Below are 21748 nucleotides of genomic sequence, written 5' to 3' on the forward strand. Positions count from 1 at the left end.
GGTGAAAGCAGCCACGGGGCCTCGGAGAAGACACCAGGCTGGGCGCCCGCCCCACAGTGGGGGCACGTCCCCCGCAGGCCACTTAGCGACGGCCGCCGGCCGGCGGACGGTTGGGTGGCGCGAGACGCTGCGGCCGCCCTGCTACCGGGTTCCTGGGAGGGCGTCCTGGAACCAGCGTCCACACCAAGCCCTTGGAAGGCCCAGGCGACGGAGGAGCCCCGTCAGGCAGGGGCCGAGGACGGTGACGGCCCGGGCGGGGAGGAGCGTGTCAGGCAGGGGCAGAGGACGGTGACAGGTGACAGGCCGGGCGGGAAGGAGTCAGTCAGGCAGGGGCCGAGGAGGAGACGGGCTGGGTAAGGGTTAGGGTTAGAGTCAGGGCACAAGTCACAATCGCAAAGACCTGGAAGCGACCCGAGTGCCCATCGACCCACGAGTGCGTAAATGAAATGTGGCGCGTGGACACCACGGAGTGCTATTCAGCTAGGAGGAGCAGCGGTGAGAGGGCACCTCTCGTGGTTCTCCTGGCCAGAGCTGGAACCCGTTCCAGTAAGCCAGGTAGCCCAAGAATGGACACACGAGCACCACGTGCTCGCGCTCACCAGCAAATGGGTACGAACCGATGGACACCTAAGTGGACACAGAGGAATCACCTTCATCGGGTGGGTGTCGGGCGGGTGGGGGGAGGGGATGGGCATACACCTCCATTAGGAATGGGGTGGGTGCGCACCGACTGGGGGATGGGCGCACTTGAGGCTCTGACCCGAGGGGGGAGGCAGGGAGAGGGCAACGTACCCGACCCTAACATTGGTACCCCCACAATACGCTGGAACGACATCAGAGGTAAATGAATAAGAACACAGGGGGGAGGGGGGCACGGGCAACACATGTCACCTTAATACTTGGACTCCCATCATCTGCTTGAAAAGAGAGAGAAAAGAAAATGCAATCATAGAGATAAGAGACACTTTTTAAAAATAATGAATCCGAAGAGAAAAGTAAAAGGAGGCCTGTGGAGCAGGTCTGGGTGCGACTCCGGATCCCCCAACATCAGGTGCCACCACCAAAGATTCCTACGTGTAGCCCATAGAACCCCAAAAGCAACGGGACGAGTTCTGGTCACATACTCCCTCCAAATGACATCCTGGCCTTCTTCTGGAACTCCCTCCCCTCTCAGACTCTCAAGGTTTCCTCCAGCGTGTCGGTTCCCACAGAGCAGACCTTTGGTCTGAGACCTGACAGTCCAGAAGCCACGCATGCTGCCGCGTGACGGCGGTGTCGCGGCTTGGGACAAGAGGAGGCCCCACGGTGCGGGCTGGGGCGCCAGGCACCGCGGCGGGCGCTGAGGGTGGGGGTGACCCCCACCCCGGGCCGCCGCCTCGCTCCCAGAGAGGGGACAGAACAAGAGGCAAAACAAAAAAAAAAAAAAAAAAAGAAGAAGCCTACGGCACCCGGTATTCCCAGGCGGTCTCCCATCCAAGTACTAACCAGGCCCGACCCTGCTTAGCTTCCGAGACCAGACGAGGTCGGGCGCGTTCAGGGTGGTGTGGCCCTAGACGGCGGAGGGCGCCCCTGCCCCGCTCAAGAAGCCGAGCCTCTCTGCGCTTCCCCGCCGCCTCCTCCCGCCCCAGGCCCCGCACCGGCGCTGACCCGCGCCGGGCCGGGCCTGTTGAGTTCACCGGCCGGGTCCGGCGGGCTCCGAGGGACGGGGGTGACAGGCGGGGCGGGGCGGGCAGGGAGCGGTGGGCCGGGGTGGGGGGCTGTCTCTCTATACACACACACACACACACACACACACTCACACTCACACAAGATGCGCCTCCACGGCTGGACTCGCCAAGGTGGAGACCTTCCAGCCCCCTTCCTCTCCTCGCCTGGCCTCCTTCACCTACCCGCCCCCCACCCCCAGCTCGTGGCCGCCCCCGCCGCCGCCGCCGCCGCCGCCGCCGCCGCCGCCGCCGATTGCGCACGCGCGGATCGCCCGCCCTTTGACCCCAGGCAGGGGCCGCCCTCCCCGACAACCCCTTTCAGCTGGGCCCCCCACCCTGTGGGTGGGCTGCCGCCTATTCCCCCGGGCCCCGGGCTGGGGCACAGCGCATGGGGGAGGGGAGCGAGTGTATGGGGCGTCTCTCTCTCTCTCTAGGGATGTGTCCCATGGGTGGGGTGGCGTGGTTTGTGGGGCGCTGAAGAAATCAGTCCCCTCCATCTCCTACCTCTGGAAAACGCCCAAGCCCTTGGAGAACTGCCGGCAACGCGACCGGGGGGGCCGGGACCCTCCTCTGTGTCCTCCTGTGGCCCAGTCCAAGGGGCCGGGGCCTGGGCCTGGCCGGGGCTGCATTGGACCCCGACCACCCTGGCGTGTGGACTCGCTAAAAATCGGCCATTAGATATTGGATTCCAGCTTCATTGAGGTCATTTCACTAATGAGTGCACCGGAAAGAGTTTCCTAATCCATCTGTGAGGGTGGCAACTGAAAGAGAATTTTAAAGCTGACAGAATAGGCGAGGAAAGGCATAGGAGATTTCCACACCCAGTAAGGAAGCCTTTCCCGAAATGGAAGAAAGAAACGAGCAAACAGAAACACCGGTAGCCCGCCAGGATCAGAGTCTGCCCCCGAGAGAAAGTACCCTGACCAGGTTCACCCGTGGGTGGGTGGCGAGCTAGCGGCATTCAGAAGAGCGAGGCCCGCAGTCTGTGCAGAAGACACCTGCACTCGGGTGTGTGTGTGGCGGCACGATTCACAAGCAGCTCCAGATGTTAAGCCAAGGAGAAGCCAGGGAGTTCCCAACGCCCCAGGTGTCCTCAGCCCACGACTGGCTGCTGGGGGAATGCGAAGCCCGGCTCCTTGTCTCAGAGCGGGACAACCAGGAGGTGTGACGTACACCCCGGGGTTCCCAGGAGGATCAGGCTGAAGCTGGGACTTGGCCTGAAAGTGTCCCCTCGCATGGCCACCCCCTTCCCCTTCCTGCTCCTCTACTCCTGGTGCCCCTCCATCCAGGGGCCAGACCTTAAAGAGTCACCCGCAAGAGAATCCTGGTCCCAAAGGAGCCTTCTGGGGGACCCGTGCTGAGAGAGGTTGTGGGCATGGCCCGCTGGGGCTCTGCCCGACCCAGGGCTGAGAGATGCAACCTCCCAGCTCTGGGTCCCTGCAGGGGAAGCGTTGGCAAGCACAGGGCCAGTCCTCCAAAGGCCCAGGTGCAGGGAGCCCAGGCCAAGCAGCCTGTGGAAGAAGCCACCCCGGGAAGACGACTGCAGGCCACGGCCCTTCCCACCTCCTCCTCCTCCTCCTCCTGCTCCTCCACCCCCACCGACCTCCCACCCCCCACCCCCGACATGGCGCAGGGCTCAGAGACACCTCAGACACTTGCTACCCAAAGTGCAAAGGGCATCAGTTGCTCCTCCAAACCCCCCCCCCTGCCCAGCAGACCGCGTCGTCCAGCCAGCCCCCGGGCCTCCCTGGGGTGCCCAGCACAAAAGTGCAGACAACCACCGGACCCTCAATCTCAGTTTTCGGATGTTTTTGCCACTCTAAGGACCCGCAGGCCAGCTGGGCCTTCTGGCAGGACAGAGAGCCCCGGAATCCGACGTGGAGAGCTGGGTGTACGTCCCCACGAGGAGGCGGTCCCCACCTCCGCGGCTCTCCCCTTGCGGGGGGGGGTGAAAGCAGCCACGGGGCCTCGGAGAAGACACCAGGCTGGGCGCCCGCCCCACAGTGGGGGCACGTCCCCCGCAGGCCACTTAGCGACGGCCGCCGGCCGGCGGACGGTTGGGTGGCGCGAGACGCTGCGGCCGCCCTGCTACCGGGTTCCTGGGAGGGCGTCCTGGAACCAGCGTCCACACCAAGCCCTTGGAAGGCCCAGGCGACGGAGGAGCCCCGTCAGGCAGGGGCCGAGGACGGTGACGGCCCGGGCGGGGAGGAGCGTGTCAGGCAGGGGCAGAGGACGGTGACAGGTGACAGGCCGGGCGGGAAGGAGTCAGTCAGGCAGGGGCCGAGGAGGAGACGGGCTGGGTAAGGGTTAGGGTTAGAGTCAGGGCACAAGTCACAATCGCAAAGACCTGGAAGCGACCCGAGTGCCCATCGACCCACGAGTGCGTAAATGAAATGTGGCGCGTGGACACCACGGAGTGCTATTCAGCTAGGAGGAGCAGCGGTGAGAGGGCACCTCTCGTGGTTCTCCTGGCCAGAGCTGGAACCCGTTCCAGTAAGCCAGGTAGCCCAAGAATGGACACACGAGCACCACGTGCTCGCGCTCACCAGCAAATGGGTACGAACCGATGGACACCTAAGTGGACACAGAGGAATCACCTTCATCGGGTGGGTGTCGGGCGGGTGGGGGGAGGGGATGGGCATACACCTCCATTAGGAATGGGGTGGGTGCGCACCGACTGGGGGATGGGCGCACTTGAGGCTCTGACCCGAGGGGGGAGGCAGGGAGAGGGCAACGTACCCGACCCTAACATTGGTACCCCCACAATACGCTGGAACGACATCAGAGGTAAATGAATAAGAACACAGGGGGGAGGGGGGCACGGGCAACACATGTCACCTTAATACTTGGACTCCCATCATCTGCTTGAAAAGAGAGAGAAAAGAAAATGCAATCATAGAGATAAGAGACACTTTTTAAAAATAATGAATCCGAAGAGAAAAGTAAAAGGAGGCCTGTGGAGCAGGTCTGGGTGCGACTCCGGATCCCCCAACATCAGGTGCCACCACCAAAGATTCCTACGTGTAGCCCATAGAACCCCAAAAGCAACGGGACGAGTTCTGGTCACATACTCCCTCCAAATGACATCCTGGCCTTCTTCTGGAACTCCCTCCCCTCTCAGACTCTCAAGGTTTCCTCCAGCGTGTCGGTTCCCACAGAGCAGACCTTTGGTCTGAGACCTGACAGTCCAGAAGCCACGCATGCTGCCGCGTGACGGCGGTGTCGCGGCTTGGGACAAGAGGAGGCCCCACGGTGCGGGCTGGGGCGCCAGGCACCGCGGCGGGCGCTGAGGGTGGGGGTGACCCCCACCCCGGGCCGCCGCCTCGCTCCCAGAGAGGGGACAGAACAAGAGGCAAAACAAAAAAAAAAAAAAAGAAGAAGCCTACGGCACCCGGTATTCCCAGGCGGTCTCCCATCCAAGTACTAACCAGGCCCGACCCTGCTTAGCTTCCGAGACCAGACGAGGTCGGGCGCGTTCAGGGTGGTGTGGCCCTAGACGGCGGAGGGCGCCCCTGCCCCGCTCAAGAAGCCGAGCCTCTCTGCGCTTCCCCGCCGCCTCCTCCCGCCCCAGGCCCCGCACCGGCGCTGACCCGCGCCGGGCCGGGCCTGTTGAGTTCACCGGCCGGGTCCGGCGGGCTCCGAGGGACGGGGGTGACAGGCGGGGCGGGGCGGGCAGGGAGCGGTGGGCCGGGGTGGGGGGCTGTCTCTCTATACACACACACACACACACACACACACTCACACTCACACAAGATGCGCCTCCACGGCTGGACTCGCCAAGGTGGAGACCTTCCAGCCCCCTTCCTCTCCTCGCCTGGCCTCCTTCACCTACCCGCCCCCCACCCCCAGCTCGTGGCCGCCCCCGCCGCCGCCGCCGCCGCCGCCGCCGATTGCGCACGCGCGGATCGCCCGCCCTTTGACCCCAGGCAGGGGCCGCCCTCCCCGACAACCCCTTTCAGCTGGGCCCCCCACCCTGTGGGTGGGCTGCCGCCTATTCCCCCGGGCCCCGGGCTGGGGCACAGCGCATGGGGGAGGGGAGCGAGTGTATGGGGCGTCTCTCTCTCTCTCTAGGGATGTGTCCCATGGGTGGGGTGGCGTGGTTTGTGGGGCGCTGAAGAAATCAGTCCCCTCCATCTCCTACCTCTGGAAAACGCCCAAGCCCTTGGAGAACTGCCGGCAACGCGACCGGGGGGGCCGGGACCCTCCTCTGCGTCCTCCTGTGGCCCAGTCCAAGGGGCCGGGGCCTGGGCCTGGCCGGGGCTGCATTGGACCCCGACCACCCTGGCGTGTGGACTCGCTAAAAATCGGCCATTAGATATTGGATTCCAGCTTCATTGAGGTCATTTCACTAATGAGTGCACCGGAAAGAGTTTCCTAATCCATCTGTGAGGGTGGCAACTGAAAGAGAATTTTAAAGCTGACAGAATAGGCGAGGAAAGGCATAGGAGATTTCCACACCCAGTAAGGAAGCCTTTCCCGAAATGGAAGAAAGAAACGAGCAAACAGAAACACCGGTAGCCCGCCAGGATCAGAGTCTGCCCCCGAGAGAAAGTACCCTGACCAGGTTCACCCGTGGGTGGGTGGCGAGCTAGCGGCATTCAGAAGAGCGAGGCCCGCAGTCTGTGCAGAAGACACCTGCACTCGGGTGTGTGTGTGGCGGCACGATTCACAAGCAGCTCCAGATGTTAAGCCAAGGAGAAGCCAGGGAGTTCCCAACGCCCCAGGTGTCCTCAGCCCACGACTGGCTGCTGGGGGAATGCGAAGCCCGGCTCCTTGTCTCAGAGCGGGACAACCAGGAGGTGTGACGTACACCCCGGGGTTCCCAGGAGGATCAGGCTGAAGCTGGGACTTGGCCTGAAAGTGTCCCCTCGCATGGCCACCCCCTTCCCCTTCCTGCTCCTCTACTCCTGGTGCCCCTCCATCCAGGGGCCAGACCTTAAAGAGTCACCCGCAAGAGAATCCTGGTCCCAAAGGAGCCTTCTGGGGGACCCGTGCTGAGAGAGGTTGTGGGCATGGCCCGCTGGGGCTCTGCCCGACCCAGGGCTGAGAGATGCAACCTCCCAGCTCTGGGTCCCTGCAGGGGAAGCGTTGGCAAGCACAGGGCCAGTCCTCCAAAGGCCCAGGTGCAGGGAGCCCAGGCCAAGCAGCCTGTGGAAGAAGCCACCCCGGGAAGACGACTGCAGGCCACGGCCCTTCCCACCTCCTCCTCCTCCTCCTCCTGCTCCTCCACCCCCACCGACCTCCCACCCCCCACCCCCGACATGGCGCAGGGCTCAGAGACACCTCAGACACTTGCTACCCAAAGTGCAAAGGGCATCAGTTGCTCCTCCAAACCCCCCCCCCTGCCCAGCAGACCGCGTCGTCCAGCCAGCCCCCGGGCCTCCCTGGGGTGCCCAGCACAAAAGTGCAGACAACCACCGGACCCTCAATCTCAGTTTTCGGATGTTTTTGCCACTCTAAGGACCCGCAGGCCAGCTGGGCCTTCTGGCAGGACAGAGAGCCCCGGAATCCGACGTGGAGAGCTGGGTGTACGTCCCCACGAGGAGGCGGTCCCCACCTCCGCGGCTCTCCCCTTGCGGGGGGGGGTGAAAGCAGCCACGGGGCCTCGGAGAAGACACCAGGCTGGGCGCCCGCCCCACAGTGGGGGCACGTCCCCCGCAGGCCACTTAGCGACGGCCGCCGGCCGGCGGACGGTTGGGTGGCGCGAGACGCTGCGGCCGCCCTGCTACCGGGTTCCTGGGAGGGCGTCCTGGAACCAGCGTCCACACCAAGCCCTTGGAAGGCCCAGGCGACGGAGGAGCCCCGTCAGGCAGGGGCCGAGGACGGTGACGGCCCGGGCGGGGAGGAGCGTGTCAGGCAGGGGCAGAGGACGGTGACAGGTGACAGGCCGGGCGGGAAGGAGTCAGTCAGGCAGGGGCCGAGGAGGAGACGGGCTGGGTAAGGGTTAGGGTTAGAGTCAGGGCACAAGTCACAATCGCAAAGACCTGGAAGCGACCCGAGTGCCCATCGACCCACGAGTGCGTAAATGAAATGTGGCGCGTGGACACCACGGAGTGCTATTCAGCTAGGAGGAGCAGCGGTGAGAGGGCACCTCTCGTGGTTCTCCTGGCCAGAGCTGGAACCCGTTCCAGTAAGCCAGGTAGCCCAAGAATGGACACACGAGCACCACGTGCTCGCGCTCACCAGCAAATGGGTACGAACCGATGGACACCTAAGTGGACACAGAGGAATCACCTTCATCGGGTGGGTGTCGGGCGGGTGGGGGGAGGGGATGGGCATACACCTCCATTAGGAATGGGGTGGGTGCGCACCGACTGGGGCATGGGCGCACTTGAGGCTCTGACCCGAGGGGGGAGGCTGGGAGAGGGCAACGTACCCGACCTTAACATTGGTACCCCCACAATACGCTGGAACGACATCAGAGGTAAATGAATAAGAACACAGGGGGGAGGGGGGCACGGGCAACACATGTCACCTTAATACTTGGACTCCCATCATCTGCTTGAAAAGAGAGAGAAAAGAAAATGCAATCATAGAGATAAGAGACACTTTTTAAAAATAATGAATCCGAAGAGAAAAGTAAAAGGAGGCCTGTGGAGCAGGTCTGGGTGCGACTCCGGATCCCCCAACATCAGGTGCCACCACCAAAGATTCCTACGTGTAGCCCATAGAACCCCAAAAGCAACGGGACGAGTTCTGGTCACATACTCCCTCCAAATGACATCCTGGCCTTCTTCTGGAACTCCCTCCCCTCTCAGACTCTCAAGGTTTCCTCCAGCGTGTCGGTTCCCACAGAGCAGACCTTTGGTCTGAGACCTGACAGTCCAGAAGCCACGCATGCTGCCGCGTGACGGCGGTGTCGCGGCTTGGGACAAGAGGAGGCCCCACGGTGCGGGCTGGGGCGCCAGGCACCGCGGCGGGCGCTGAGGGTGGGGGTGACCCCCACCCCGGGCCGCCGCCTCGCTCCCAGAGAGGGGACAGAACAAGAGGCAAAACAAAAAAAAAAAAAAAGAAGAAGCCTACGGCACCCGGTATTCCCAGGCGGTCTCCCATCCAAGTACTAACCAGGCCCGACCCTGCTTAGCTTCCGAGACCAGACGAGGTCGGGCGCGTTCAGGGTGGTGTGGCCCTAGACGGCGGAGGGCGCCCCTGCCCCGCTCAAGAAGCCGAGCCTCTCTGCGCTTCCCCGCCGCCTCCTCCCGCCCCAGGCCCCGCACCGGCGCTGACCCGCGCCGGGCCGGGCCTGTTGAGTTCACCGGCCGGGTCCGGCGGGCTCCGAGGGACGGGGGTGACAGGCGGGGCGGGGCGGGCAGGGAGCGGTGGGCCGGGGTGGGGGGCTGTCTCTCTATACACACACACACACACACACACACACTCACACTCACACAAGATGCGCCTCCACGGCTGGACTCGCCAAGGTGGAGACCTTCCAGCCCCCTTCCTCTCCTCGCCTGGCCTCCTTCACCTACCCGCCCCCCACCCCCAGCTCGTGGCCGCCCCCGCCGCCGCCGCCGCCGCCGCCGCCGATTGCGCACGCGCGGATCGCCCGCCCTTTGACCCCAGGCAGGGGCCGCCCTCCCCGACAACCCCTTTCAGCTGGGCCCCCCACCCTGTGGGTGGGCTGCCGCCTATTCCCCCGGGCCCCGGGCTGGGGCACAGCGCATGGGGGAGGGGAGCGAGTGTATGGGGCGTCTCTCTCTCTCTCTAGGGATGTGTCCCATGGGTGGGGTGGCGTGGTTTGTGGGGCGCTGAAGAAATCAGTCCCCTCCATCTCCTACCTCTGGAAAACGCCCAAGCCCTTGGAGAACTGCCGGCAACGCGACCGGGGGGGCCGGGACCCTCCTCTGCGTCCTCCTGTGGCCCAGTCCAAGGGGCCGGGGCCTGGGCCTGGCCGGGGCTGCATTGGACCCCGACCACCCTGGCGTGTGGACTCGCTAAAAATCGGCCATTAGATATTGGATTCCAGCTTCATTGAGGTCATTTCACTAATGAGTGCACCGGAAAGAGTTTCCTAATCCATCTGTGAGGGTGGCAACTGAAAGAGAATTTTAAAGCTGACAGAATAGGCGAGGAAAGGCATAGGAGATTTCCACACCCAGTAAGGAAGCCTTTCCCGAAATGGAAGAAAGAAACGAGCAAACAGAAACACCGGTAGCCCGCCAGGATCAGAGTCTGCCCCCGAGAGAAAGTACCCTGACCAGGTTCACCCGTGGGTGGGTGGCGAGCTAGCGGCATTCAGAAGAGCGAGGCCCGCAGTCTGTGCAGAAGACACCTGCACTCGGGTGTGTGTGTGGCGGCACGATTCACAAGCAGCTCCAGATGTTAAGCCAAGGAGAAGCCAGGGAGTTCCCAACGCCCCAGGTGTCCTCAGCCCACGACTGGCTGCTGGGGGAATGCGAAGCCCGGCTCCTTGTCTCAGAGCGGGACAACCAGGAGGTGTGACGTACACCCCGGGGTTCCCAGGAGGATCAGGCTGAAGCTGGGACTTGGCCTGAAAGTGTCCCCTCGCATGGCCACCCCCTTCCCCTTCCTGCTCCTCTACTCCTGGTGCCCCTCCATCCAGGGGCCAGACCTTAAAGAGTCACCCGCAAGAGAATCCTGGTCCCAAAGGAGCCTTCTGGGGGACCCGTGCTGAGAGAGGTTGTGGGCATGGCCCGCTGGGGCTCTGCCCGACCCAGGGCTGAGAGATGCAACCTCCCAGCTCTGGGTCCCTGCAGGGGAAGCGTTGGCAAGCACAGGGCCAGTCCTCCAAAGGCCCAGGTGCAGGGAGCCCAGGCCAAGCAGCCTGTGGAAGAAGCCACCCCGGGAAGACGACTGCAGGCCACGGCCCTTCCCACCTCCTCCTCCTCCTCCTCCTGCTCCTCCACCCCCACCGACCTCCCACCCCCCACCCCCGACATGGCGCAGGGCTCAGAGACACCTCAGACACTTGCTACCCAAAGTGCAAAGGGCATCAGTTGCTCCTCCAAACCCCCCCCCCTGCCCAGCAGACCGCGTCGTCCAGCCAGCCCCCGGGCCTCCCTGGGGTGCCCAGCACAAAAGTGCAGACAACCACCGGACCCTCAATCTCAGTTTTCGGATGTTTTTGCCACTCTAAGGACCCGCAGGCCAGCTGGGCCTTCTGGCAGGACAGAGAGCCCCGGAATCCGACGTGGAGAGCTGGGTGTACGTCCCCACGAGGAGGCGGTCCCCACCTCCGCGGCTCTCCCCTTGCGGGGGGGGGTGAAAGCAGCCACGGGGCCTCGGAGAAGACACCAGGCTGGGCGCCCGCCCCACAGTGGGGGCACGTCCCCCGCAGGCCACTTAGCGACGGCCGCCGGCCGGCGGACGGTTGGGTGGCGCGAGACGCTGCGGCCGCCCTGCTACCGGGTTCCTGGGAGGGCGTCCTGGAACCAGCGTCCACACCAAGCCCTTGGAAGGCCCAGGCGACGGAGGAGCCCCGTCAGGCAGGGGCCGAGGACGGTGACGGCCCGGGCGGGGAGGAGCGTGTCAGGCAGGGGCAGAGGACGGTGACAGGTGACAGGCCGGGCGGGAAGGAGTCAGTCAGGCAGGGGCCGAGGAGGAGACGGGCTGGGTAAGGGTTAGGGTTAGAGTCAGGGCACAAGTCACAATCGCAAAGACCTGGAAGCGACCCGAGTGCCCATCGACCCACGAGTGCGTAAATGAAATGTGGCGCGTGGACACCACGGAGTGCTATTCAGCTAGGAGGAGCAGCGGTGAGAGGGCACCTCTCGTGGTTCTCCTGGCCAGAGCTGGAACCCGTTCCAGTAAGCCAGGTAGCCCAAGAATGGACACACGAGCACCACGTGCTCGCGCTCACCAGCAAATGGGTACGAACCGATGGACACCTAAGTGGACACAGAGGAATCACCTTCATCGGGTGGGTGTCGGGCGGGTGGGGGGAGGGGATGGGCATACACCTCCATTAGGAATGGGGTGGGTGCGCACCGACTGGGGCATGGGCGCACTTGAGGCTCTGACCCGAGGGGGGAGGCTGGGAGAGGGCAACGTACCCGACCTTAACATTGGTACCCCCACAATACGCTGGAACGACATCAGAGGTAAATGAATAAGAACACAGGGGGGAGGGGGGCACGGGCAACACATGTCACCTTAATACTTGGACTCCCATCATCTGCTTGAAAAGAGAGAGAAAAGAAAATGCAATCATAGAGATAAGAGACACTTTTTAAAAATAATGAATCCGAAGAGAAAAGTAAAAGGAGGCCTGTGGAGCAGGTCTGGGTGCGACTCCGGATCCCCCAACATCAGGTGCCACCACCAAAGATTCCTACGTGTAGCCCATAGAACCCCAAAAGCAACGGGACGAGTTCTGGTCACATACTCCCTCCAAATGACATCCTGGCCTTCTTCTGGAACTCCCTCCCCTCTCAGACTCTCAAGGTTTCCTCCAGCGTGTCGGTTCCCACAGAGCAGACCTTTGGTCTGAGACCTGACAGTCCAGAAGCCACGCATGCTGCCGCGTGACGGCGGTGTCGCGGCTTGGGACAAGAGGAGGCCCCACGGTGCGGGCTGGGGCGCCAGGCACCGCGGCGGGCGCTGAGGGTGGGGGTGACCCCCACCCCGGGCCGCCGCCTCGCTCCCAGAGAGGGGACAGAACAAGAGGCAAAACAAAAAAAAAAAAAAAGAAGAAGCCTACGGCACCCGGTATTCCCAGGCGGTCTCCCATCCAAGTACTAACCAGGCCCGACCCTGCTTAGCTTCCGAGACCAGACGAGGTCGGGCGCGTTCAGGGTGGTGTGGCCCTAGACGGCGGAGGGCGCCCCTGCCCCGCTCAAGAAGCCGAGCCTCTCTGCGCTTCCCCGCCGCCTCCTCCCGCCCCAGGCCCCGCACCGGCGCTGACCCGCGCCGGGCCGGGCCTGTTGAGTTCACCGGCCGGGTCCGGCGGGCTCCGAGGGACGGGGGTGACAGGCGGGGCGGGGCGGGCAGGGAGCGGTGGGCCGGGGTGGGGGGCTGTCTCTCTATACACACACACACACACACACACACACTCACACTCACACAAGATGCGCCTCCACGGCTGGACTCGCCAAGGTGGAGACCTTCCAGCCCCCTTCCTCTCCTCGCCTGGCCTCCTTCACCTACCCGCCCCCCACCCCCAGCTCGTGGCCGCCCCCGCCGCCGCCGCCGCCGCCGCCGCCGCCGCCGCCGCCGCCGATTGCGCACGCGCGGATCGCCCGCCCTTTGACCCCAGGCAGGGGCCGCCCTCCCCGACAACCCCTTTCAGCTGGGCCCCCCACCCTGTGGGTGGGCTGCCGCCTATTCCCCCGGGCCCCGGGCTGGGGCACAGCGCATGGGGGAGGGGAGCGAGTGTATGGGGCGTCTCTCTCTCTCTCTAGGGATGTGTCCCATGGGTGGGGTGGCGTGGTTTGTGGGGCGCTGAAGAAATCAGTCCCCTCCATCTCCTACCTCTGGAAAACGCCCAAGCCCTTGGAGAACTGCCGGCAACGCGACCGGGGGGGCCGGGACCCTCCTCTGTGTCCTCCTGTGGCCCAGTCCAAGGGGCCGGGGCCTGGGCCTGGCCGGGGCTGCATTGGACCCCGACCACCCTGGCGTGTGGACTCGCTAAAAATCGGCCATTAGATATTGGATTCCAGCTTCATTGAGGTCATTTCACTAATGAGTGCACCGGAAAGAGTTTCCTAATCCATCTGTGAGGGTGGCAACTGAAAGAGAATTTTAAAGCTGACAGAATAGGCGAGGAAAGGCATAGGAGATTTCCACACCCAGTAAGGAAGCCTTTCCCGAAATGGAAGAAAGAAACGAGCAAACAGAAACACCGGTAGCCCGCCAGGATCAGAGTCTGCCCCCGAGAGAAAGTACCCTGACCAGGTTCACCCGTGGGTGGGTGGCGAGCTAGCGGCATTCAGAAGAGCGAGGCCCGCAGTCTGTGCAGAAGACACCTGCACTCGGGTGTGTGTGTGGCGGCACGATTCACAAGCAGCTCCAGATGTTAAGCCAAGGAGAAGCCAGGGAGTTCCCAACGCCCCAGGTGTCCTCAGCCCACGACTGGCTGCTGGGGGAATGCGAAGCCCGGCTCCTTGTCTCAGAGCGGGACAACCAGGAGGTGTGACGTACACCCCAGGGTTCCCAGGAGGATCAGGCTGAAGCTGGGACTTGGCCTGAAAGTGTCCCCTCGCATGGCCACCCCCTTCCCCTTCCTGCTCCTCTACTCCTGGTGCCCCTCCATCCAGGGGCCAGACCTTAAAGAGTCACCCGCAAGAGAATCCTGGTCCCAAAGGAGCCTTCTGGGGGACCCGTGCTGAGAGAGGTTGTGGGCATGGCCCGCTGGGGCTCTGCCCGACCCAGGGCTGAGAGATGCAACCTCCCAGCTCTGGGTCCCTGCAGGGGAAGCGTTGGCAAGCACAGGGCCAGTCCTCCAAAGGCCCAGGTGCAGGGAGCCCAGGCCAAGCAGCCTGTGGAAGAAGCCACCCCGGGAAGACGACTGCAGGCCACGGCCCTTCCCACCTCCTCCTCCTCCTCCTCCTGCTCCTCCACCCCCACCGACCTCCCACCCCCCACCCCCGACATGGCGCAGGGCTCAGAGACACCTCAGACACTTGCTACCCAAAGTGCAAAGGGCATCAGTTGCTCCTCCAAACCCCCCCCCCTGCCCAGCAGACCGCGTCGTCCAGCCAGCCCCCGGGCCTCCCTGGGGTGCCCAGCACAAAAGTGCAGACAACCACCGGACCCTCAATCTCAGTTTTCGGATGTTTTTGCCACTCTAAGGACCCGCAGGCCAGCTGGGCCTTCTGGCAGGACAGAGAGCCCCGGAATCCGACGTGGAGAGCTGGGTGTACGTCCCCACGAGGAGGCGGTCCCCACCTCCGCGGCTCTCCCCTTGCGGGGGGGGGTGAAAGCAGCCACGGGGCCTCGGAGAAGACACCAGGCTGGGCGCCCGCCCCACAGTGGGGGCACGTCCCCCGCAGGCCACTTAGCGACGGCCGCCGGCCGGCGGACGGTTGGGTGGCGCGAGACGCTGCGGCCGCCCTGCTACCGGGTTCCTGGGAGGGCGTCCTGGAACCAGCGTCCACACCAAGCCCTTGGAAGGCCCAGGCGACGGAGGAGCCCCGTCAGGCAGGGGCCGAGGACGGTGACGGCCCGGGCGGGGAGGAGCGTGTCAGGCAGGGGCAGAGGACGGTGACAGGTGACAGGCCGGGCGGGAAGGAGTCAGTCAGGCAGGGGCCGAGGAGGAGACGGGCTGGGTAAGGGTTAGGGTTAGAGTCAGGGCACAAGTCACAATCGCAAAGACCTGGAAGCGACCCGAGTGCCCATCGACCCACGAGTGCGTAAATGAAATGTGGCGCGTGGACACCACGGAGTGCTATTCAGCTAGGAGGAGCAGCGGTGAGAGGGCACCTCTCGTGGTTCTCCTGGCCAGAGCTGGAACCCGTTCCAGTAAGCCAGGTAGCCCAAGAATGGACACACGAGCACCACGTGCTCGCGCTCACCAGCAAATGGGTACGAACCGATGGACACCTAAGTGGACACAGAGGAATCACCTTCATCGGGTGGGTGTCGGGCGGGTGGGGGGAGGGGATGGGCATACACCTCCATTAGGAATGGGGTGGGTGCGCACCGACTGGGGGATGGGCGCACTTGAGGCTCTGACCCGAGGGGGGAGGCAGGGAGAGGGCAACGTACCCGACCCTAACATTGGTACCCCCACAATACGCTGGAACGACATCAGAGGTAAATGAATAAGAACACAGGGGGGAGGGGGGCACGGGCAACACATGTCACCTTAATACTTGGACTCCCATCATCTGCTTGAAAAGAGAGAGAAAAGAAAATGCAATCATAGAGATAAGAGACACTTTTTAAAAATAATGAATCCGAAGAGAAAAGTAAAAGGAGGCCTGTGGAGCAGGTCTGGGTGCGACTCCGGATCCCCCAACATCAGGTGCCACCACCAAAGATTCCTACGTGTAGCCCATAGAACCCCAAAAGCAACGGGACGAGTTCTGGTCACATACTCCCTCCAAATGACATCCTGGCCTTCTTCTGGAACTCCCTCCCCTCTCAGACTCTCAAGGTTTCCTCCAGCGTGTCGGTTCCCACAGAGCAGACCTTTGGTCTGAGACCTGACAGTCCAGAAGCCACGCATGCTGCCGCGTGACGGCGGTGTCGCGGCTTGGGACAAGAGGAGGCCCCACGGTGCGGGCTGGGGCGCCAGGCACCGCGGCGGGCGCTGAGGGTGGGGGTGACCCCCACCCCGGGCCGCCGCCTCGCTCCCAGAGAGGGGACAGAACAAGAGGCAAAACAAAAAAAAAAAAAAAGAAGAAGCCTACGGCACCCGGTATTCCCAGGCGGTCTCCCATCCAAGTACTAACCAGGCCCGACCCTGCTTAGCTTCCGAGACCAGACGAGGTCGGGCGCGTTCAGGGTGGTGTGGCCCTAGACGGCGGAGGGCGCCCCTGCCCCGCTCAAGAAGCCGAGCCTCTCTGCGCTTCCCCGCCGCCTCCTCCCGCCCCAGGCCCCGCACCGGCGCTGACCCGCGCCGGGCCGGGCCTGTTGAGTTCACCGGCCGGGTCCGGCGGGCTCCGAGGGACGGGGGTGACAGGCGGGGCGGGGCGGGCAGGGAGCGGTGGGCCGGGGTGGGGGGCTGTCTCTCTATACACACACACACACACACACACACACTCACACTCACACAAGATGCGCCTCCACGGCTGGACTCGCCAAGGTGGAGACCTTCCAGCCCCCTTCCTCTCCTCGCCTGGCCTCCTTCACCTACCCGCCCCCCACCCCCAGCTCGTGGCCGCCCCCGCCGCCGCCGCCGCCGCCGCCGCCGATTGCGCACGCGCGGATCGCCCGCCCTTTGACCCCAGGCAGGGGCCGCCCTCCCCGACAACCCCTTTCAGCTGGGCCCCCCACCCTGTGGGTGGGCTGCCGCCTATTCCCCCGGGCCCCGGGCTGGGGCACAGCGCATGGGGGAGGGGAGCGAGTGTATGGGGCGTCTCTCTCTCTCTCTAGGGATGTGTCCCATGGGTGGGGTGGCGTGGTTTGTGGGGCGCTGAAGAAATCAGTCCCCTCCATCTCCTACCTCTGGAAAACGCCCAAGCCCTTGGAGAACTGCCGGCAACGCGACCGGGGGGGCCGGGACCCTCCTCTGCGTCCTCCTGTGGCCCAGTCCAAGGGGCCGGGGCCTGGGCCTGGCCGGGGCTGCATTGGACCCCGACCACCCTGGCGTGTGGACTCGCTAAAAATCGGCCATTAGATATTGGATTCCAGCTTCATTGAGGTCATTTCACTAATGAGTGCACCGGAAAGAGTTTCCTAATCCATCTGTGAGGGTGGCAACTGAAAGAGAATTTTAAAGCTGACAGAATAGGCGAGGAAAGGCATAGGAGATTTCCACACCCAGTAAGGAAGCCTTTCCCGAAATGGAAGAAAGAAACGAGCAAACAGAAACACCGGTAGCCCGCCAGGATCAGAGTCTGCCCCCGAGAGAAAGTACCCTGACCAGGTTCACCCGTGGGTGGGTGGCGAGCTAGCGGCATTCAGAAGAGCGAGGCCCGCAGTCTGTGCAGAAGACACCTGCACTCGGGTGTGTGTGTGGCGGCACGATTCACAAGCAGCTCCAGATGTTAAGCCAAGGAGAAGCCAGGGAGTTCCCAACGCCCCAGGTGTCCTCAGCCCACGACTGGCTGCTGGGGGAATGCGAAGCCCGGCTCCTTGTCTCAGAGCGGGACAACCAGGAGGTGTGACGTACACCCCGGGGTTCCCAGGAGGATCAGGCTGAAGCTGGGACTTGGCCTGAAAGTGTCCCCTCGCATGGCCACCCCCTTCCCCTTCCTGCTCCTCTACTCCTGGTGCCCCTCCATCCAGGGGCCAGACCTTAAAGAGTCACCCGCAAGAGAATCCTGGTCCCAAAGGAGCCTTCTGGGGGACCCGTGCTGAGAGAGGTTGTGGGCATGGCCCGCTGGGGCTCTGCCCGACCCAGGGCTGAGAGATGCAACCTCCCAGCTCTGGGTCCCTGCAGGGGAAGCGTTGGCAAGCACAGGGCCAGTCCTCCAAAGGCCCAGGTGCAGGGAGCCCAGGCCAAGCAGCCTGTGGAAGAAGCCACCCCGGGAAGACGACTGCAGGCCACGGCCCTTCCCACCTCCTCCTCCTCCTCCTCCTGCTCCTCCACCCCCACCGACCTCCCACCCCCCACCCCCGACATGGCGCAGGGCTCAGAGACACCTCAGACACTTGCTACCCAAAGTGCAAAGGGCATCAGTTGCTCCTCCAAACCCCCCCCCCTGCCCAGCAGACCGCGTCGTCCAGCCAGCCCCCGGGCCTCCCTGGGGTGCCCAGCACAAAAGTGCAGACAACCACCGGACCCTCAATCTCAGTTTTCGGATGTTTTTGCCACTCTAAGGACCCGCAGGCCAGCTGGGCCTTCTGGCAGGACAGAGAGCCCCGGAATCCGACGTGGAGAGCTGGGTGTACGTCCCCACGAGGAGGCGGTCCCCACCTCCGCGGCTCTCCCCTTGCGGGGGGGGGTGAAAGCAGCCACGGGGCCTCGGAGAAGACACCAGGCTGGGCGCCCGCCCCACAGTGGGGGCACGTCCCCCGCAGGCCACTTAGCGACGGCCGCCGGCCGGCGGACGGTTGGGTGGCGCGAGACGCTGCGGCCGCCCTGCTACCGGGTTCCTGGGAGGGCGTCCTGGAACCAGCGTCCACACCAAGCCCTTGGAAGGCCCAGGCGACGGAGGAGCCCCGTCAGGCAGGGGCCGAGGACGGTGACGGCCCGGGCGGGGAGGAGCGTGTCAGGCAGGGGCAGAGGACGGTGACAGGTGACAGGCCGGGCGGGAAGGAGTCAGTCAGGCAGGGGCCGAGGAGGAGACGGGCTGGGTAAGGGTTAGGGTTAGAGTCAGGGCACAAGTCACAATCGCAAAGACCTGGAAGCGACCCGAGTGCCCATCGACCCACGAGTGCGTAAATGAAATGTGGCGCGTGGACACCACGGAGTGCTATTCAGCTAGGAGGAGCAGCGGTGAGAGGGCACCTCTCGTGGTTCTCCTGGCCAGAGCTGGAACCCGTTCCAGTAAGCCAGGTAGCCCAAGAATGGACACACGAGCACCACGTGCTCGCGCTCACCAGCAAATGGGTACGAACCGATGGACACCTAAGTGGACACAGAGGAATCACCTTCATCGGGTGGGTGTCGGGCGGGTGGGGGGAGGGGATGGGCATACACCTCCATTAGGAATGGGGTGGGTGCGCACCGACTGGGGGATGGGCGCACTTGAGGCTCTGACCCGAGGGGGGAGGCAGGGAGAGGGCAACGTACCCGACCCTAACATTGGTACCCCCACAATACGCTGGAACGACATCAGAGGTAAATGAATAAGAACACAGGGGGGAGGGGGGCACGGGCAACACATGTCACCTTAATACTTGGACTCCCATCATCTGCTTGAAAAGAGAGAGAAAAGAAAATGCAATCATAGAGATAAGAGACACTTTTTAAAAATAATGAATCCGAAGAGAAAAGTAAAAGGAGGCCTGTGGAGCAGGTCTGGGTGCGACTCCGGATCCCCCAACATCAGGTGCCACCACCAAAGATTCCTACGTGTAGCCCATAGAACCCCAAAAGCAACGGGACGAGTTCTGGTCACATACTCCCTCCAAATGACATCCTGGCCTTCTTCTGGAACTCCCTCCCCTCTCAGACTCTCAAGGTTTCCTCCAGCGTGTCGGTTCCCACAGAGCAGACCTTTGGTCTGAGACCTGACAGTCCAGAAGCCACGCATGCTGCCGCGTGACGGCGGTGTCGCGGCTTGGGACAAGAGGAGGCCCCACGGTGCGGGCTGGGGCGCCAGGCACCGCGGCGGGCGCTGAGGGTGGGGGTGACCCCCACCCCGGGCCGCCGCCTCGCTCCCAGAGAGGGGACAGAACAAGAGGCAAAACAAAAAAAAAAAAAAAGAAGAAGCCTACGGCACCCGGTATTCCCAGGCGGTCTCCCATCCAAGTACTAACCAGGCCCGACCCTGCTTAGCTTCCGAGACCAGACGAGGTCGGGCGCGTTCAGGGTGGTGTGGCCCTAGACGGCGGAGGGCGCCCCTGCCCCGCTCAAGAAGCCGAGCCTCTCTGCGCTTCCCCGCCGCCTCCTCCCGCCCCAGGCCCCGCACCGGCGCTGACCCGCGCCGGGCCGGGCCTGTTGAGTTCACCGGCCGGGTCCGGCGGGCTCCGAGGGACGGGGGTGACAGGCGGGGCGGGGCGGGCAGGGAGCGGTGGGCCGGGGTGGGGGGCTGTCTCTCTATACACACACACACACACACACACACACTCACACTCACACAAGATGCGCCTCCACGGCTGGACTCGCCAAGGTGGAGACCTTCCAGCCCCCTTCCTCTCCTCGCCTGGCCTCCTTCACCTACCCGCCCCCCACCCCCAGCTCGTGGCCGCCCCCGCCGCCGCCGCCGCCGCCGCCGCCGATTGCGCACGCGCGGATCGCCCGCCCTTTGACCCCAGGCAGGGGCCGCCCTCCCCGACAACCCCTTTCAGCTGGGCCCCCCACCCTGTGGGTGGGCTGCCGCCTATTCCCCCGGGCCCCGGGCTGGGGCACAGCGCATGGGGGAGGGGAGCGAGTGTATGGGGCGTCTCTCTCTCTCTCTAGGGATGTGTCCCATGGGTGGGGTGGCGTGGTTTGTGGGGCGCTGAAGAAATCAGTCCCCTCCATCTCCTACCTCTGGAAAACGCCCAAGCCCTTGGAGAACTGCCGGCAACGCGACCGGGGGGGCCGGGACCCTCCTCTGCGTCCTCCTGTGGCCCAGTCCAAGGGGCCGGGGCCTGGGCCTGGCCGGGGCTGCATTGGACCCCGACCACCCTGGCGTGTGGACTCGCTAAAAATCGGCCATTAGATATTGGATTCCAGCTTCATTGAGGTCATTTCACTAATGAGTGCACCGGAAAGAGTTTCCTAATCCATCTGTGAGGGTGGCAACTGAAAGAGAATTTTAAAGCTGACAGAATAGGCGAGGAAAGGCATAGGAGATTTCCACACCCAGTAAGGAAGCCTTTCCCGAAATGGAAGAAAGAAACGAGCAAACAGAAACACCGGTAGCCCGCCAGGATCAGAGTCTGCCCCCGAGAGAAAGTACCCTGACCAGGTTCACCCGTGGGTGGGTGGCGAGCTAGCGGCATTCAGAAGAGCGAGGCCCGCAGTCTGTGCAGAAGACACCTGCACTCGGGTGTGTGTGTGGCGGCACGATTCACAAGCAGCTCCAGATGTTAAGCCAAGGAGAAGCCAGGGAGTTCCCAACGCCCCAGGTGTCCTCAGCCCACGACTGGCTGCTGGGGGAATGCGAAGCCCGGCTCCTTGTCTCAGAGCGGGACAACCAGGAGGTGTGACGTACACCCCGGGGTTCCCAGGAGGATCAGGCTGAAGCTGGGACTTGGCCTGAAAGTGTCCCCTCGCATGGCCACCCCCTTCCCCTTCCTGCTCCTCTACTCCTGGTGCCCCTCCATCCAGGGGCCAGACCTTAAAGAGTCACCCGCAAGAGAATCCTGGTCCCAAAGGAGCCTTCTGGGGGACCCGTGCTGAGAGAGGTTGTGGGCATGGCCCGCTGGGGCTCTGCCCGACCCAGGGCTGAGAGATGCAACCTCCCAGCTCTGGGTCCCTGCAGGGGAAGCGTTGGCAAGCACAGGGCCAGTCCTCCAAAGGCCCAGGTGCAGGGAGCCCAGGCCAAGCAGCCTGTGGAAGAAGCCACCCCGGGAAGACGACTGCAGGCCACGGCCCTTCCCACCTCCTCCTCCTCCTCCTCCTGCTCCTCCACCCCCACCGACCTCCCACCCCCCACCCCCGACATGGCGCAGGGCTCAGAGACACCTCAGACACTTGCTACCCAAAGTGCAAAGGGCATCAGTTGCTCCTCCAAACCCCCCCCCCTGCCCAGCAGACCGCGTCGTCCAGCCAGCCCCCGGGCCTCCCTGGGGTGCCCAGCACAAAAGTGCAGACAACCACCGGACCCTCAATCTCAGTTTTCGGATGTTTTTGCCACTCTAAGGACCCGCAGGCCAGCTGG

At 63.9% G+C, this 21748-nt stretch overlaps 6 non-coding genes across 6 annotated transcripts; all 6 read right to left on the bottom strand.

Moving 5' to 3' along the window:
* Positions 1 to 1436: 1436 nt before the first annotated feature.
* LOC142868917 (5S ribosomal RNA) lies at positions 1437 to 1555 on the bottom strand. Its single transcript, XR_012917776.1, has one exon. It is a non-coding gene; the product is annotated as a 5S ribosomal RNA (ribosomal RNA).
* A 3530-nt stretch (positions 1556 to 5085) lies between these two features.
* On the bottom strand, positions 5086 to 5204 carry LOC142868918 (5S ribosomal RNA). Its single transcript, XR_012917777.1, has one exon. It is a non-coding gene; the product is annotated as a 5S ribosomal RNA (ribosomal RNA).
* A 3518-nt stretch (positions 5205 to 8722) lies between these two features.
* LOC142868919 (5S ribosomal RNA) lies at positions 8723 to 8841 on the bottom strand. The gene has a single exon (XR_012917778.1). It is a non-coding gene; the product is annotated as a 5S ribosomal RNA (ribosomal RNA).
* Positions 8842 to 12359: 3518 nt separating this feature from the next.
* Positions 12360 to 12478, bottom strand: LOC142868921 (5S ribosomal RNA). The gene has a single exon (XR_012917780.1). It is a non-coding gene; the product is annotated as a 5S ribosomal RNA (ribosomal RNA).
* A 3533-nt stretch (positions 12479 to 16011) lies between these two features.
* LOC142868922 (5S ribosomal RNA) lies at positions 16012 to 16130 on the bottom strand. Its single transcript, XR_012917781.1, has one exon. It is a non-coding gene; the product is annotated as a 5S ribosomal RNA (ribosomal RNA).
* Positions 16131 to 19648: 3518 nt separating this feature from the next.
* Positions 19649 to 19767, bottom strand: LOC142868923 (5S ribosomal RNA). The gene has a single exon (XR_012917782.1). It is a non-coding gene; the product is annotated as a 5S ribosomal RNA (ribosomal RNA).
* Positions 19768 to 21748: the final 1981 nt, after the last annotated feature.

Source organism: Microcebus murinus, unplaced genomic scaffold (assembly GCF_040939455.1).
Source record: "Microcebus murinus isolate Inina unplaced genomic scaffold, M.murinus_Inina_mat1.0 scaf048_hap2_Mmur4.0, whole genome shotgun sequence".
Lineage (NCBI taxonomy): Eukaryota > Metazoa > Chordata > Mammalia > Primates > Cheirogaleidae > Microcebus > Microcebus murinus.